At 39.2% G+C, this 13,088-nt stretch overlaps 2 long non-coding RNA genes across 2 annotated transcripts; one reads left to right on the forward strand and one right to left on the reverse strand.

The window, feature by feature from the left end:
- Nucleotides 1-818: 818 nt before the first annotated feature.
- LOC128630466 (uncharacterized) lies at nucleotides 819-13,055 on the forward strand. Its single transcript, XR_008394851.1, has 6 exons — nucleotides 819-876; nucleotides 1,396-1,454; nucleotides 3,253-3,311; nucleotides 10,107-10,148; nucleotides 10,583-10,800; nucleotides 12,916-13,055. It is a non-coding gene; the product is annotated as an uncharacterized LOC128630466 (long non-coding RNA).
- Nucleotides 1,275-6,267, reverse strand: LOC128630464 (uncharacterized). Its single transcript, XR_008394841.1, has 5 exons — nucleotides 4,766-6,267; nucleotides 3,566-3,702; nucleotides 3,376-3,467; nucleotides 3,215-3,298; nucleotides 1,275-1,410 (listed from the first exon to the last, which is right to left on the reverse strand). It is a non-coding gene; the product is annotated as an uncharacterized LOC128630464 (long non-coding RNA).
- Nucleotides 13,056-13,088: the final 33 nt, after the last annotated feature.

The following is a 13,088-nucleotide window of genomic DNA, read 5'->3' on the forward strand; positions in this document are numbered from 1 at the left end:
CAACCATACAAAAATTCATCATGACTGTGATGACTGATTGGCTGGGAGGTGACAAGGATTCTGAGTATTGTTCGATAAAGCTGATGATATATCTGCAGTGAAAACTGTAAAGGTGTACAGATGAATGAGCAGTTCTTACAACCAGGATAATCTGAGTGTTTTGTTTTCTACTATATTAACCTAAATTCTCACTATCCCAGAAAAGCTACTGAATATACTTTATCTACTCAATAATATCTGTGAGAGAAACTTAACTAGCAATATTCTACCAGAAAATCTAGCAATTGTTTTAAACTCAAACCGAGGTATAACTATGCTAAACCCAGAAATCAAGAGGCATGTTTAATACATCAATCGCATAGTACATATAACAGGTACAGTACAGATGTACTGTACAGATGCTTCATAATGAAATTCCAGGACTTTCAAGGACTTTGAGCACTTTTTTTCTTTCAAGGACTATACAAGAGATGTCATTCAAACATATCCTTCATTTCCCAAAAAATATTAATAATAATAATAATAATAATAATAATAATAATAATAATAATAATAATAATAATAATAATAAATATATATATTTTTTTTAAACAACCATTTTAATATAGCCCCTTTTCCCAGCCGTGATGGACTAAATTTGTATTTCCCAGTCATTGCTTCATTTTCACCATAATTTCACCATTGCATCGTATTTTCACTCTGCCTAGAGTCAGCCCTTTATAATACATCCTACTCTCTGTGCTCACATGCTGAATTTTAATACAGCCGAATTCCCAATAAAGCTGTTCTCATTTACATATTTTTTCTGTTTCTGAAAGCAGGACCTCGCACTCACCAGGCAGTACTGGCCATTCTCTTCTACGGAAAGTAGCTAAGGTTTGTCTGAAAAGTCTCTAGATATGTCGCTAGGTGCTTTAAAAAAAAAAAAAGTTTCTAAAGGGGTCTGAGAAGTGGTCCGAAGCCTGTTAAAATGAATGAGTGAACAGCAGTAGGAGGAGGGGCTGCAGCGGGGAGTCATATTTTGAGTGAAAGGGTTGTATTCGTGTTCTTTTGAAAATAAACCCTTTAAAGTGATTGATAAAAAGTCAATAAATAAATAACATTCAAGCACTTTTTAACCACTGTTACATAAAAAAAGGCTATTTAAGGTCTTCCAGTACTTATATTTCCAAATGCCAAATTCAAGCACCTTGTACAAACCCTGTGGTAATTTTTCATAGATACATTTCCCAAACAAATAAACTAAAAATCTTCTAGTACTTCTAATTAATAAACCTATAACATCAGTTAGCTAGTATTTTCAAGTGCTACACCCAAACCTCACACATTTGATTTTTTTTCTTTTTGTTCTTTGAACAGTTCTTCTTCCACTTCATCTTTTTCTTGTTGTTTCAGATATATTTCTGCCACCTGTAAGTCAGAATGACAAAATTCTTGACAGTGATATCACTCAGGTAAAAGAAATAAATCAATGAATTAATAAATAAGTAACAGTAAACTGATGTTCTGCAAATTTCATATAACTATCAAGAGAGATTTTAGTGTATTTAATACAAATTATATCACACTGCTGTTGCACTCTGGAATCTGATAGGTCAGAAGGTCTGAAGGCTGCAATTCATATCTCAGGTTTATATTAATGTTCTCGTTGTAATAAGTTATCCTTTCTATGATAGCAAATCATTCACAGAGACTTCTCTGGCAAACATTCCACATAATCAAAGTCTAATAATAAACAGATTTGTGCTGTACTACTTTAATAAAAACTTTTAGTCGTTGATATGGTGAAGCTATCTATAAGGAGGTGTTTATTTAAGATTTATGGAAAGAGACTCGGGCCACAGATTTCTCCAGATTCTGAATTTTTTCATGATATGATGTGCTGTAGATGATGGGATATTCATAGCCTTCACAATTTTACATTGAGGAGCATTATTCTGAAATTGTTCCACAAATTGTAGATGTAGTTTTTCGCAGATTGGTGTACAGAGGCCCATCTTTACTTCTGAAAGACTCTGCCTCTCTAAGATACACTTTTTATACCCAATCATGTTACTGACCTGTTGCCAGTTAACATAATTAGTAGCACAATGTTCCTCCAGCTGTTTCTTTTTAGTAACACTTACTGTTCCAGCCTTCTGTTGCCCCGCCCAAATTATTTTGAGACGTGTTGCGCCCATAAATTCAAAGTTACCTATTTTTTTTCCTTTAAATGCTACATTTCCTCAGTTTACACATTTGATTTGTTTTTTATGTTCTATCATGAATAACATGGGTTTATGAGATTGCAAATCATTGCATTCTGTTTTTATTTACATTTTTCATAACATCCCAACTTTTTTGGAATTGGGGTTGTAGTACTCCCTCCCATTACCCAGGAACGTGAGATGTTGCTGTTTACAAATGTCAACATGTTTTTGATAATTAGTGAGCATCACACCAAAAATTAATTATTGAGGACTGTCACCAAATTTCTGAAGCTAGGCCAAACATCCTAGCACTAGTTGGCAAAAGTTAGTTTAGCATTTTTTGCTATGTGCCAAATTTGGTCATACAAAGGGAGCAGAGCTAAGATCAGATAGCTGTTTATGAGGAACTGTATGTCTGATCAAGCTGAAATTTGATATGGTAGATATACAGTATGTGTTAATCTATAATAGATTCTCATAATGACTTAATTACTGAAAAAAAACATGCCTGTCATTGGCCTATCAGATAATTGAAAAGTTTCCCATTAAGCTATTGCCACAAAACTTGAATATAAAGTTCAGGGAAGGACCCCACAGTATCTGATGCAATCTCACTCAAATTGGGTACCTGGGGCGTGCTGTTCATGTTCATAAGGGTCAGCGTTAAGTTCAAATAGCTGTTTCTCAGGAACCAAAATTCCAATTGAGCAGAATTTGCTGTGCGCTTTCTGCTAATCTGTAACTGAATTACTTTAAAAAAAAAAAAAGTCTGCCTTCTGCCAGTCGGCTTTCAGTAGGTACGTTACACAACTAGCGTTGAGTTATCATCACAAAATGTGATGTGTAAGAAAGTTCACATATGGTCTCTATTGTTCTATGAATCTTGACAAGAACTGGCCACTGGGGGTGCTATACGCAGGGAGTGTTTGGACCCCACAAATTGCCTCTTATGGCTATATTACTATTATTAGCAGTAGAAGTAGTTGTATTATTATTATTGCAGTAGTAGTAGTGATATTTCCTACCGTTTTTTAAGTTTCTTTTTCCACCTCTGGTTCCTTAGTCCAACGGATCTGACGCACTGAAGGCTGGACATTGGCAGATATCATCTATGATGAAAAAGTACTATTATTTATTTATTTATTTGTGTATGTATGAATCTACCATACATGTCATAAACACAAACCTTTTGAAGAATTTTGTCCCTCACAGTAGGGTTCATAAGATCCTCACTGCTGTTAAACTTCAATCTCAGAAATGCCCTCTTAGTAACAGGCACTAAAAAAAATTAACAGTATTGACATTTAGCAGCTGTTGTAAAACTTAATTTGACTTCAAACGTATATGAAATTGTGAACTGGATGCAAAAGTGTAACCTGGAACCCCATAGACTTCCACTTCACAGAGCGTGAGAGCCTGGATAACATTGGGAATGATGTTCACATGACGACCCCTCATGTTGCAGGTGTAATTTGTAGAGGCACCAGCAGGGATGCTACAGATAACGACACATCTATGGGGAGAGAGAGAAGAGAGAGAGACTTTGACTTTTAAAATATAATTTATTCTACAATTTAAAAAAACCTTAACATACAGAACACATTGTTTTAACTACCATTACCAATTGAAAAAGAGATTCTCGCCTCTTATAAGTCACCCCTTTGTTTACACACCATTTCTTCTCAAACATCGGAAGATCACCATTCATTTGGTAAAATTCGTACTTTAATCTAATCCTAGACTCAACCAAGGCCTTAGATAATTTAACCATGTTTACTTCTTTCCCTTCCAATCCCATTTTGTAAGCCTTCTAAATGGCTAATTTTGCTTGATGACCAAAAAATCCGAATAGGTACAGATTTCCTGCCTGTAGCGAGAATATCTACCCCCATAAATAAACCCTGTTTTAGAGAAAATGATCCCCAAACTACGAAACATTGTATACAATAGATTAAAGAGCGGAGATAATTTACAACATTCACAAAAGACATGAAGCACAGTATCGAGTTCATCACACAAAGTACACAGTGGAGACGGTGCATATTTACATTTAAACAAAAACACTTTTGTTGGTAATGCACAACGTAAAATCCGCCACTGTAAGTCAACAGAACTTTTTGGTAGAGGGTTTTTATACAATAACTGCCATGAAGGTTCATTATCTCCCGGTCAAGAAATGAGTCCTCCATTCTGTATGCCTCCTCCCCCTTAGATGTCCGACAAAGTAGGACTTTACACAGGAAATATATGCATTTTGTTTGTTCACCATGGAAAACGATAGACTTTGCAAGCCTTTAAAAGATAACAAAATGTTTACATTGTCTCCATTTTTTATTTGAGCTACCTCTGGAGTTAAGTACACTTCTGGAAAAAAGACCTGTGTGTTACTGCCGGACTTAAAGTCGGTTATATAATCCCACAAAGATGTAGGAAAAGATGTTTTCAAATCCTTTTATATGTTCCCGACTATTCTCTCTGATCTACCAGTAATCTTTCTAGTTAGATTCTGTACTGAAAAGCACTCTATTCGACAAGTCAAATAGGTTTCAAACATCTTATTCAGCAGGTGTACCAACCTGGCCAGTTGAGTAAAATGGTCAATTCTTGCTGCTGGACTCAGACATCATGACCCCCACTGTATCAACAAACACTAAGGCTACATTTTACTGCAGCTCATGGATGGTTTTCCTGCCCAAGTGGAGAGAAGAGAAGACGCTCTTCCTCAACTTCTTCAGACTTGAGAGACTCTTCTTCAGCTTTGTAGCAATCTTCCTCACCTTCCTTGGTCTTGAGAGACTCTTCCTTTTCTTCCCCAGGCTTGAAAGGTTCTTCTTGAACTTCCTCAGTTTTGAGAACCACTTCATCCAGTTCCTTATTTTTTAAACCTCTCCTTCAACTTCTTCAGACCTGAGACACTTCCTTTCAGTTCAACTTCTTAAGTCTTGAGAAACTCTTCCTCACCTTCTTTGTGTCACGTATCGTGACGGAGCGGAGATAGGACGGATGCAAGTGCAGGATGAACAGTTGTTTATTTGAAAGAGAGACAGGCAGACAAATCCAAAACGTGATCCAAAACGTAATCCGCAAACATGCAAGAGGTCAGGCGATTGGAAAACAGGCATACACGGGGCAAGGCTGGAATCTAGGTCATGGTCACGGAAAACAGGGTCGATAAACAAAACGAGAAACGAACTATGACGAGGAACTGGGAGCGGATAATCCAGCGCGAACTAACTCTAAACATGGACCGTGACTATGACTACGACTACGATACGATACGATACGATACGATACGATACGATACGATACGAACTAAACTAACTCTACGATAATGTTCCACGTTGTGTGCTGGGAGGCGCGCGGTATATATGTGGACATGATCAGCGTCTAAACCGCTAGCAGCTGAGAGCAATACAGACCCACGTGAAATCCCAGCCAATGACAGAACAGGGAGGAGACATGACAGAAACATAAACAAAACACACGTGTCCAGATGTCACTACGGTCAACAACGGAAAAGCAGGTGCTCACGCATTCGCGCTTAGAGCACGCTGCTTCAAGGGGGAATCATGACACTTTGGTCTTGAGAGACTCTTCCTAAACTTCTTCAGGCTTGAAAGGCTCTTCCTAAACTTCCTAAGTTTTGAGAAAATCTTCCTCAACTTCTTTATTTTGGAGAAACTCTCCCTCAACTTCCTTATTTTTGAGAACTTCTTCCGTACCTTCCTCAGGCTTGAGAGGCTCCTCAACATCCTTGGTCTTAAAAGACTCTTTCTCAGCGTTGCCAGGCTAGATCAGCTCTTCCTCATGTTCCTCTTGAAAGGCACATTCTTAATCATGATGCGCTTCTTTGAATTCCTCGTTCTCAATTTGGATCTTTCTCAATTTCACCAGACTTGATGAAAGACACGTCTCAACTCATCTTTGTGATGCTGTTCCCCAAGTTTCATAATATTGAGAGGGTTTTCTTTTCCCCAGTTTTAGGAGACTCTTCTCCTCTCTTTTCAGTCTCAAAGTTCTTCCATGATTTCCATTAATATTTCAGGGCTCTTTTTCAATTTCCTTAGTATTTAGAAGCTCGCTCTCTCTCTCTCTCTCTCTCTCTCTCTCTCTCTCTCTATATATATATATATATATATATATATATATATATATATATATATATATATATATATATATATATATATATATACAGTGAGGGAAAAAAGTATTTGATCCCCTGCTGATTTTGTACGTTTGCCCACTGACAAAGAAATTATCATTCTATAATTTTAATGGTAGTTGTATTTGAACAGTGAGAGACAGAATAACAACAAAAAAATCCAGAAAAACGCACGTCAAAAATGTTATAAATTGATTTGCATTTTAATGAGGGAAATAAGTATTTGACCCCTCTGCAAAACATGACTTAGTACTTGGTTTAAAAACCCTTGTTGGCAATCACAGAGGTCAGACGTTTCTTGTAGTTGGCCACCAGGTTTGCACACATCTCAGGAGGGATTTTGTCCCGCTCCTCTTTGCAGATCTTCTCCAAATCATTAAGGTTTCGAGGCTGACGTTTGGCAACTCGAACCGTCAGCTCTCTCCACAGATTTTCTATGGGATTTAGGTCTGGAGACTGCCTAGGTCACTCTAGGACCTTAATGTGCTTCTTCTTGAGCCACTCCTTTGTTGCCTTGGCCGTGTGTTTTGGGTCATTGTCATGCTGGAATATCCATCCACGACCCATTTTCAATGCCCTGTCTGAGGGAAGGAGGTTTTCACCCAAGATTTGACAGTACATGGCCCCGTCCATCGTCCCTTTGATGCGGTGAAGTTGTCCTGTCCCCTTAGCAGAAAAAAAAACCCAGAGCATAATGTTTCCACCTCCATGTTTGACGGTGAGGATGGTGTTCCAGGGGTCATAGGCAGCATTCCTCCTCCTCCAAACACGGCAAGTTGAGTTGATGCCAAAGAGCTCCATTTTGGTCTCATCTGACCTCAACACTTTCACCCAGTTGTCCTCTGAATCATTCAGATGTTCATTGGCAAACTTCAGACGGGCATGTATATGTGCTTTCTTGAACAGCGGACCTTGCGCACGCTGCAGGATTTCAGTCCTTCACGGCGTAGTGTGTTACCAATTGTTTTCTTGGTGACTATGGTCCCAGCTGCCTTGAGATCATTGACAAGATCCTCCTGTGTAGTTCTGGGCTGATTCCTCACTGTTCTCATGATCAATGCAACTCCACGAGGTGAGATCTTGCATGGAGCCCCAGGCCGAGGGAGATCGACAGTTCTTTTGTGCTTCTTCCATTTGCGAATAATCGCACCAACTGTTGTCCCCTTCTCACCAAGCTGCTTGGCAATGGTCTTGTAGCCCATTCCAGACTTGTGTAGGTCTACAGTCTTGTCCCTGACATCCTTGGAGAGCTCTTTGGTCTTGGCCATGGTGGAGAGTTTGGAATCTGATTGATTGATTGCTTCTGTGGACAGGTGTCTTTTATACAGGTAACAAACTGATATTAGGAGCACTCCCTTTAAGAGTGTGCTCCTAATCTCAGCTCGTTACCTGTATAAAAGACACCTGGGAGCCAGAAATCTTTCTGATTGAGAGGGGGTCAAATACTTTTTTCCCTCATTAAAATGCTAATTAATTTATAAAATTTTTGTCATGCGTTTTTCTGGATTTGTTTGTTGTTATTCTGTCTCTCACTGTTCAAATACAACTACCATTAAAATTATAGACTGATCATTTCTTTGTCAGTGGGCAAACGTACAAAATCAGCAGGGGATCGAATACTTTTTTCCCTCACTGTATATATATATATATATATATATATATATATATATATATATATATATATATATATATATATAAAAAATTCTTCTGAAAAACTTGTATGAAGAGAGAGATCAAGGTGCCATGGTGCGGGCCAAGGTTACACAATATACTAAAATGGACTCATCTACATCTTTCTTCTTTGCACTGGAGAAAAAAAACAGAGAGAAGAAGTCCATCAGCCACTTGAAACTACCCAATGGACAAGAAACTACCGACAAAGATGACATCATTCTACAAGCGCTATCTTTTTATGAGGAACTGTACAATAGTCAACCATGTGATCCTGAAGCAACTGAAGAACTTCTGAATGGACTACCACAGCTGAGCGAGGGTGAGAGAAACGAACTTGAAAAATCACTGTCCTTAGAAGAGCTCAGTACAGCTGCTCAACAACTGTCAAACGGAAAGTCACCGGGGCTGGATGGATTGACCTCCGAATTTTATAAAACATTCTGGTCCTTGATTGGCCCAGACCTGCACTTTGTCATACTCAGATGTATGGAAACAAAAGTCTTACCCCTTAGCTGTAGGAGAGCTGTAATTACCCTGTTACCCAAAAAAGGAGACCTTGGTAGCTTAAAGAACTGGCGTCCTGTCTCCCTCCTTGGGACAGATTATAAAATCTTTTCAAAGGCATTAACAAACCGCCTTAAAAGATTTTTAGCCACAATACTACATGATGACCAGTCATACTGCATCCCAGAACGCTCAATCTTCAGCAACCTTTTTCTGGTGCGAGACCTGTTGCACCTCACAGAGCTATATAAGGTAGAGATGGGACTAGTGTCACTAGGTCAAGAGAAGGCTTTTGACAGAGTGGATCATGGTTATCTTTTTAAGACCCTAACAGCTTTGGGCATTGGTGGACGCTTCATCTCATGGATTAGGCTGCTGTACACTGATGTGTACAGTATGCCGAAAATAAACGGAACACTAACAAGAACTTTTCCGTGCACAGAGGTGTTCCACAAGGCTGTAGCCTGTCCGGTCTGCTGTACACTCATCCCATTGAGCCCCTGCTAAGACACCTGCGAGAAAATCTGCAAGGGTTTTCAGTGTTAAGCCCTGACTTATCTGATGTGACCACAGTCAAGCTCACAGCATATGCTGATGATCTGACGGTGATAATCAGGTCCGAGGATGACATCAGTCACGTGTTTTCTGGCCTGGATGTCTTTCAGAGCGCATCATCTGCACGTGTAAACTGGAACAAAACTGATGCCTTGCTTCTAGGTCAATGGCAGGAGGAAAATATACCTCACCTCCCATAGGAGTGTTCATGGAGGGACTGAGAATACTTGGGATCTTCTTTGGCACAGATCGATATATGCAGAAGAACTGGGATGGATTGACCAATAAGGTTCTAGAAAATCTAAATAGATGGAGATGGATTCAATCATAGCTGTCCTATAGGAGCAGGGTCCTAGTGATAAACAACTTGGCTGCCTCGATGCTGTTGGCTCAAATTTAGCCTATTACCCCAAAACACTTAAAATTCAACTTAGAAGCCAATACTCACATCTACCTCAGAGCCCAGTTGGAGATAGAAAAAAATACACCAGCCGTGAGTGAGAAGAAGCAAGGGTCCAGATTTATTGTTCTGTTCCACCACACGAGATCCACACCGATGAGAATTCTCAGAGGTGATCCCAATACCCTGAGGTTAAGCTCCAGTATTTATACTGTATTTACACACTAAATAGCCCATATGTTTCAAGAAGACTATGATCTCACTACCAATAGGGTTAAAAAAGAGCTCATTTACCTTACTCTTATGTTCCAGAAAAGGGCTATTTCACTTACACATAGAATTGAAACCAGGGGTTTTAATTTACACATAAAATCAGAACCCAGGCATTTCTAATAACCCAGAAAATAAAAACCCAGAGTTTCCAGTTACTCAGAGGATCAGAAACCAGAGTTTTCAGTTACCTAGGGCATCAGAAACTTCAGTTTTGATTTACCTAGAGAATAGAAAGTGGAGGAGACTAAACAATCTAATGGGACCTTGGTCTTATTGTTATCTCGAGGGGGGGCAGTTTGACCCAGCCACCCTTATAACTGGCTCTCTTCATGGTTCTCTTAAAATTTAGGCCTCCCTTGCGAGACGAGAATCTTCACCATCTGAATCATGAGTAAGTTATATTTTCCTGTATATCTAGTTTATATTTTATTTTCAGATTTACTCTATATCTCTTATTATATATACTGCTTGAAAAAGCAGTTTACTGTACTTCCTACTTCTTATCATTTTTATAAAGAGTATATATATATATATATATGTTATTATTATAAGACATTACCCTTATAATATCTTAATATTCCTTTTTATTATTCTTATAAAGTTATAATAGTATGTGTGTGTGAGAGAGATTGTGTGTGTGTTATGTCTACTTGCCCGCCCTTGACTGTACGAGGGTGTGTGTGTGTGTGTGTGTTTTAGCACTCCTCAGCTCATACACTTCTTTCGACTTTTTGACTAACAACCCATAGTGTATTACTCTTAAAGATCTTTAAAGTGTTTTTCCAATTTATCCACATCTGACTAATACCGCTTCTGTATGTCTAGGTGCCGGTGCCCGTCGTCAGTCCCCTCTCTCTCCGTTACTGGACCTGGATCTGGATCTGGATCTGGACACTCATTACCAGCTTGTGCATCTCACTGCTGATATCATGATGCTACTTAACTATCTTCGCAGCACCCGCTCTAGGAATGGAGATCCGGGGTTCCCCCCTCTTCTTCGATACAGAATCTGCCTACAGCATCTACAGCAATCTACAGCAAATGTGAGTATTTGCTTCTATGTTGAATTTTAAGTGTCTTTGGGTAATAGGCTAAATTTAGGCCAGCAACTTTCAGCTTTAATTCAAGGGGTTGAACAAAAATATCATATGAAACGTTTAGGAATTGCAACCATTTTTATACACAGTTCCCTTATTTAAGGGGCTCATATGTAATTGGACAGATGAACATAATCATAAATAAAATGTTCATTTTTAATACTTAGGTCAAGAATACTTTGCAGGCAATGACTGCTTGAAGTCTGGAACCCACAGACATCACCAAATGCTGGGTTTCCTCCTTTGTGATGCTTTGCTAGGCCTTTACTGCAGCTGTCTTCAGGTGTTGTATGTTCGTGGTTCTTTCTGCCTTGAATTTTGTCTTCAGCATGTGAAATGCATGCTCGATCGGGTTGAGATCAGGTGACTGACTTGTCCATTGCAGAATGTTCCACTTCTTTGTTTTAAAAAACTCCTGGGTTGCTTTTGCAGTATGTTTTGGGTCACTGTCCATGTGTAAAGTGAAGCGCCGTCCAATTAACTTCACTGAATTTGGCTGAATCTGAGCAGACAATATATTCACATACAATTCATCTGATTGCATCTTCTGTCACATCACCAATAACTACTAGTGACCCAGTGCCATTGGAAGCCATGCATGCCCATGCCATCACACTCCCTCCACCGTGTTTTACAGATGATGAGGTATGCTTTGGATCACGAGCTGTTCCAATCATTCTGGTACAGTTTGATCTTAGTTTCATCTGCCCAAAGAATGCTTGGTCTGGCTTGTTTAGATGTTTTTTTTGGCAAAATCTAATCTGGCCATTCTGTTCTTGAGGCTTATGAATGGTTTGCACCTTGTGGTGAACTCTGTATTTGTTCTTGTGAAGTCGTCTCTTCATGGGAGACTTGGATAATGACATGCCTGCCTCCTGGAGAGTGTTCTTCACTTGGCTGGTGTTGTGAAGGAGTTTTTCTTTACCATGGAAAGGATCCTACGATCATCCACCACTTTTGTTTTCTGTGGACATCCAGGCCTTTCTGTTGCAGAGCTCACCAGTGTGTTCTTTTTTTCTCAGACTGTACCAAACTGTTGATTTGGTCACTCCTAATGTTCCTGCTATCTCTCTGATGGATCTTTTTTTACAGCCTAAGGATGGCCTGTTTCACTTGCATTGAGAGCTCCTTTGACCGCATGCTGTGCGTTCACAACAACAGCTTCCAAATGTGAATGCCACACCTGGAATCAACTCCAGACCTTTTACCTGCTTACAGGCTGTCTGCAGGTCCTTAAAGTCTTATCTCTCTAGTTTTTTCCTTTCCTGGAAAGTCATGGAAAGGAAATACTGGATTTTTCTTTCACTGTTGGAGCAAATGGTAATGCAAACAGGATATTTGCTCTGGTCTCCCATCTACCTCTATAGAAGTTTACCCTGCTGTAGTTTACTTAAACCCAGGAATGGATGTATATGCATGAACACAATCCATTATAGCTGATGTATCGTGTAGCATGACTGAAGTGATGTGCAGGTCTTCAAATCTAATACTTTTTAATATCATAGTCAAGAAATTTCCAAAAATGTAAGTGCTGTTACCTGCAGCTACCCTGTGCTTAACTGATGAAATAGCGAAGGAACAGCCCACACCTGTCCATGAAACAGCTTTTGAGTAAAATGGCCAATTACTTTTGGTCCCTTGAAAAAGAGGGGGCTACATATTAAAGAGCTATAATTCCTAAACCCTTCCTCCAATGTGGATGTGAATACATTTAAATTAAAGATGAGGGACTGCACTTTAAGCCCATATTCATTATTTAACTGTAACTTGAATAAGTGTGTAATAAGCCTCAGCACTTTTATTATAAGCTACAAGCAATCTGCTTCATTACATTTATTCTCAGTGAATATGAAATTACTGCAGATATATTTATCATCCTGGGGAGGGTCTCTGTTTGCACAAAGGACCAATCACAACTGTTGTCTGCATACACAGACGTTATTACAGTTTTTTAGAGGTGCACATCAGGCAACGCAAAGGTCTGACGTAGAAGTATAAATAGCCTTTTTAGCGTGTCTCGAATTGCAGAAGTTGTCAACTGTTTTGCCTCATGTTCATTAGATGCTGTCCGAAAGAACCCGTTAACATCAAGGGCAACAAGTGCTGAGATTGTGACGGTGATGAAAAGGTGGCTGCAGCTGGCTTCAGACCGTGGAGGAGGATGGAAGAGGTGCAACAAACAGTAGCTTGCCCTGACTAGGAACGCATAAACCATTGAAATCAACGAGGAAAAA

Source organism: Ictalurus punctatus, unplaced genomic scaffold (assembly GCF_001660625.3).
Source record: "Ictalurus punctatus breed USDA103 unplaced genomic scaffold, Coco_2.0 Super-Scaffold_100056, whole genome shotgun sequence".
In the NCBI taxonomy this organism is placed as follows: Eukaryota; Metazoa; Chordata; class Actinopteri; order Siluriformes; family Ictaluridae; genus Ictalurus; species Ictalurus punctatus.